We start from the raw sequence: 5,756 nt of genomic DNA, 5'->3' as shown, positions 1-5,756 counted from the left end.
TCACTATCTGGCAAACTTCAGTATCCTCTGGAAAACTCGAAAATGGTTTAAGAAAGTGGGTTTCTATTTGAGTAATTGCGGTTTATTCAATGCGTTTAAAATTTATTGTAGCTTTATTGCACAGAGTAAAATGACTTACAAGCAGTTTTTGTTAGCAGTAGTTAGAGAATGGTAACTGACCATTCTGGTGAATGTAGTGGTAGTCCTACACCTGGTCCTTCAAGCCTCCCACACAGATCCACCTTGTCGACTATCAGGTGAAATAAAAGAACATATTCTAGAGGAAATAATACCCACAGGACTAAAAAAAAATGCTGCTGGGAATTGTAGAGTCTGCTCTTCCAGGGGAAAGCGCAATGAAACAGGGTATATTTGTAATAGATGTTCTGTTCCCTTGCAGAGAGGTGCCTGCTATACTGCCTATCACACTCTAACGAAATATTAGAATGCTTTAGTAAGACGTATACAAAGTTTCAAATAAATACATTAAGTGCAAAAAAAGTTGCTGATATTTACTCAGACGCGGGTGTTTGAATATTCACTTATGTAACAAATTGCCAGGCATGGGCGTTAGTTTCAGCAAAAATCCCCTGGTCAGTAATATGTTAATTTGGCTAGATTTAGTAGAAATGAGGATAAGTTAGAGAGAAAAATTATGTTTCAGTAATATACCTTTGGATATTGAAGTTTTGTATTTACTGAGGTTTTGTATTTATTCTCTACGTCCAAGGTGGATCCTTGTTACTATGTTACATTATTGTAAAGTTTAATTGAATTATTAAAATAATATTCTAAGCTTGTTTCTAAAGCAAGTTACAGTAATCTGTCTTTGGATGAAGATCAGATGCCCTGTGACTTGCAACTAGGAGATTATGCACCTGGAAAAGACATCATTTAAAGGACTGTCTCCAAATTAGACAAAAGGACCCTTATCAGGTACTCTTTAACTAGCGTATGTGCAGCAAAATTGAAAGAAATTGACTCTTTTATTTATTTATTTGGCTGCACTGGGTCTTGGTTGTGGCATGTGGGATCTTTGTTGCAGCATGCAGGATCTTTAGTGGCGGCATGTGGGATCTTTTAGTTGCGGCATGTGGGATCTTTTAGTTGCGGCATGTGGGATCTTTAATTGCGACATGTGGGATCTTTTAGTTGCGGCTTGCGGAATCTTTAGTTGTGGCATGTGGGATCTTTTAGTTGCAGCATGCAGGATCTTTAGTTGCGGCACGTGAACTCTTAGTTGCAGCATGTGGAATCTAATTCCCTGACCAGGGATCAAACCCGGGCCCCCTGCATTGGTAGCATGGAGTCTTAGCCACTGGACCACCAGGGAAGTCCCTGAAGGAAATTGACTCTTCATGTTTTCCACTTAAGAAGGGCCTCTGCATTGGACTGTCTATAGAAAAGACTGCTGACCACAAATGACATCCATACCAGGATGAGAAGAAGATAACAGTAGTGGTAGGCAGGTGACCCAAAAATCTGGACCAGGCCTGTATGAACCATCCAACTAATTTATTTATTATTATTTTAAAAATATTTATTTATTTATTTTTGGCTGCTTTGGGTCTTAGTGTGGCATGCCGGATCTTTTTGTTGTGGTGCGTGGGCTCTTCGTTGCGGCACGCGGGCTTCTCTCGGGTTGTGGCGTGCAGGTTTCTCTCTAGTGGCGCGTGGGTTCAGTGGTTGCAGCGTGTGGGCTTAGTTGCCCCACAGCAGGTGGGATATTAGTTCCCCGACCAGGGATCGAACCCTCATCCCCTGCATTGGAAGGCAGATTCTTAACCACTGGACCACCATGGAAGTCCCCATCCAACTAATTTAATTGAACTGTTTACCAAATGTTTGTCTTCCTATCAAAATGCAAATTTATTGTTTTACTTCTAACCATACTTTTAACTCCAATGTTCAGGATGGAAAGAAAATTCTTTAGTGAAGTTATCATCAAGAGTATAACTATTCATGACGTGTCACTGCTTGCTTTGAGTATACTGCTAAAAGCACATATACAATGTTCGAATGACAATTTGGTATAACTGATAAAGTGTAGAGCCTATAAAATGTTTCTTCGTTAGCATACATCTGAGCTTGTTCACTATGTTTGATTAGTTTTCCTCCAATGTGGATAATTAGGCATACACACACACACACACACACACACACACACACACACACACACACACACACACACACACACACACACACAGAGTACGCCTAGCACTGAGGGGCATGGTGGACCTAGGGCTGGCAGCAACCACCCTGGCATCAAGTGACAAATATTTTGATCATCAGTGCTTTCTATCGAAAGATTTGCAAACAAAAAGGGGAAATTATAGAATAAATGTTCACATATTGAGGTATGGCAAAGTTATTCTGGCTTTTACATGATTTAACTTAGACTAGAACAGCCTGTTTGTGACCTGTCAGAGATATGCATTGTACATCTGCTTTAACCAGTAAGAAAAAGAATACATTTAAAAATCAAAGTAGAGTAACTGGTTCAGGCGTCCAAAGTAGAGCTGGATGGCCATTCTGAATGTGGTTTCAGACACATTTCTGTACTACTGAGAACCTGATTGCCAACTGCAACCTTAGGGCCTCCAGGTGCTATTACAAGAAGAGGTGATGTCAAGCCAGAAAGAAAAAAAGAAAAAGCCTCTCTGCATATCTTGCAGGATTCTAGAGCATCTTTTGGGACAAGAGAATTCTTTAAAGTGAAAGCCCAGAACCTTCTCTCCTCTAATCCTCCTCAATTTTAACATTGCCCCAGTTCAGCAGGAAGTAGCCAGATGACTTCGTTGCCCTCACTCCCGTAGATATGGAAGGTTATAACTGACAGGGCCACAAGGCTAAAACTGTTGGATGCATGATTTCATTTTTTTTTAATTTATTTTTATTTTATTTTTGGTTGCATTAGGTCTTTGTTGCTGCACGCAGGCTTTCTCTAGTTGCGACAAGCAGGGGCTCTAGGCGTGCGGGCTTCAGTAGTTGTGGCACACAGCCTCAATAGTTGTGGCTCGTAGGCTCTAGAGCACAGGCTCAGTAGTTGTGGCGCATGGGCCTAGTTGCTCTGTGGCATGTGGGATCCTCCGGGACCCGGGCTCGAGCCTGTGTCCCCTGCATCGGCAGGCAGATTCCCAGCCACTGCACCACCAGAGAAGTCCCTGATGCATGATTTCTAAGTGAAACTGTTTTTCCTGTCTTCTCCCTCCGTTGCTGGGAACTAAAACTTACATTCTTTGTTACTGATTAATGTGGGCAGGCATTCTTGTTGTTTTTGTTTGTTCCTCTTAACCCCAGCCCCAAGATTTTCCTTTAAATATGCCTGCTTTCTCCCCAGAAGGCAGGACAGCAGTTTTCAAGATGTTAGTCTGCTACCCTCCTCATTTGCTGGTATATCAATAAATTTCTCTTTTCTTTATCCTCAAAACCTTGCCCTTGTTATTTTTATTCAACATTGGGGACAAGGACTGAATTTTCGATAACAAAATCAATGATATATTAATTTATACTGTTGGTCCAGACAAAGGGGGCAATGAAAACAATAAAGTCCAAATTTAGTTCACGTATACCCTTCTATGAGTTGGTTCCCGGTAGATTCATTCCTTCCAACTAAAAGTTGGGTATCAGCTGCTGGCTTAGGCCCCAGTGCCAGTGTTGGCAAAGGTTGCTCCAGAGGTTATTACTCCAGGGACCCTCACATGGCTTGCGCCACTGCCTGTGAGGACTAGTATTGCCAGGGCAGGAACGGATATCTCTTCTCTTCCTGAGACTGCAGCACAGTTTAGCACCACTGCTGACCAAGAGTTAGCCTGGCTAGGGTTAGGAGCAAGTGTCTCAAGAGCTTCGTGGGACTATTTGGATCAGCAAAGAGTAGCCTTGCCCAGATGGAACACCCTAGACTTGCTGATCAAACCTCTTGGTTTTTATCATTTAAAAGTCCGTCATGTGATGGATACTACTGCCATTACCTTGCTATCAATGATGTAATGCTCCTGTCCACTCCAGGTGCAAAAGCTCTGTCAGAAAGTCCTAATATCCAACTTCAAAACAATTTCATCAAAAAGAAGTTATTCACAGCAAGTTCAAACCACAGCCAACTTGTATAAAACAAGCTTTCCAAACATGGATTTGAAATCATAACAAGTTGATACATGACACTGGTCCACTTTCAGTGATAGCAATGAGAGGCAGTGGATAAAGGCGAGGGCTGTGCAGTCCATTTCCAGCACTGCAATCTTGAGTGATTTACACAACCAAGTTCTCAGTCTTCTCATCTATAAACATGGAACTAAGGAGAACATCTGTCTCTGGAGGCAGATTTAGGTGAAGTTAATGAAGCTTAAGCTCACCTGCAGGGGCTGCTCAATTTGTTATATTTATTTTTTTATTCTGAATAAGCATCCATCTTCATGTCTAACTTTGTGTTCATAATTACGTTTTTTTCTAAGGAAGCCTTCAATACTATATAAATTCTAATCTCCATAGAACCTGAATACACTTCTATCAATATCCCCAGCGTTATTTTGGTAATTAAATAAAGTAATTTGTGTGAAGCTGTAAGCACAGAGTGTGGGGCACAGTAAATGCTCAGTAAACATTAACTATAATTAAAACAATAAAGTAGATCTCAAGGCAAAAGGCAGTAAACCACAAAGAGGATGGAAGATTATATAGTAGAATTCACACCATTGAAAACTTGGAAATACTGTAATTGCAATTGGAGATTTTAACACACCACTTTTAGCCTTTGTGAGATTTGCTAGAAAACAGCCACAGAAAACAAAGATACAGAGATCAGAATGCTATGATAAGGTAGGGTCAATTAAATAGGGATTACTTAGTCTTTTTACATTATGTTCCATGTCAAAAAGACATTTTTGGTTTCCAAAAAGATTTTGTGCCAGGAAGTACCTTGTCATTAATATTTGAAAATAATAAAAAAGTTAACAACCAATCTAACCCTTAGAAATAAAAACAATAAATTTTCTAAATAACTATTGGGTAAAAGGGGAAATAAAAGCTGCCATTATAAACTATTTGGTGCAGGAGGCTGGAAGACAATAAAAGCTGTACATATCAAAATTCAGCCTGAGTGCTTAGTCACTGGTGTCATATGGACTCCATTATTAGAATTCTAGCACCAATGATTAACTGTGTGACCTTGGGACACAGACTAGAACACAGTCATTCTTGTGGGTAAGGAGTTGGAAGGGGTATTGCAGGTTTTTCAACATTTTCACCCTGTTACAGGTTGAATTGTATCTCCCCTAAATTCATATGTTGAAGTCCCAACCCCCAGTATCTCAGAACGTGACTGTATTTGGAGATAGGGCCTTTAAAGAGGTAATTAAGGTGAAATGAGTGCTCGCTTCAGCAGCACATATACTAAAATTGGAATGATACAGAGAAGATTAGCACGGCCCCTGCGCAAGGATGACATGCAAATTCGTGAAGCGTTCCATATTTTTTTATAATCCAATAAAGATGTTAAAAGAAAAAGGTGAAATGAGGTCATAAAGTGGGCCCTACTCCAATTTGACTTGTGTCTTTATAAGAAGAGGAGATTAGGACACACACACACACAGGGAAGACCATCTGAAGACACAGGGAAGACAGCCATCTACAAACCAAGGAGAGTGGCCTCAAAAGAAACCAGCCCTGTTGACACCTTGATCTTGGATTTCTAACCTCCAGAATTGTGAGAAAATTGATTTCTGCTGTTAAGGCGCTGTGTTTTGTTAGGGCAACCCTAG

The 5,756-nt window shown here is 40.5% G+C and overlaps 1 non-coding gene across 1 annotated transcript; it reads left to right on the top strand.

Annotated features, from left to right (window-relative positions):
• Positions 1 to 5,364: 5,364 nt before the first annotated feature.
• LOC132523974 (U6 spliceosomal RNA) lies at positions 5,365 to 5,471 on the top strand. The gene has a single exon (XR_009541739.1). It is a non-coding gene; the product is annotated as a U6 spliceosomal RNA (small nuclear RNA).
• Positions 5,472 to 5,756: the final 285 nt, after the last annotated feature.

This window comes from Lagenorhynchus albirostris, chromosome 7 (genome assembly GCF_949774975.1).
Source record: "Lagenorhynchus albirostris chromosome 7, mLagAlb1.1, whole genome shotgun sequence".
NCBI lineage: Eukaryota > Metazoa > Chordata > Mammalia > Artiodactyla > Delphinidae > Lagenorhynchus > Lagenorhynchus albirostris.
This window is presented reverse-complemented; position numbering and strand designations above follow the sequence as displayed.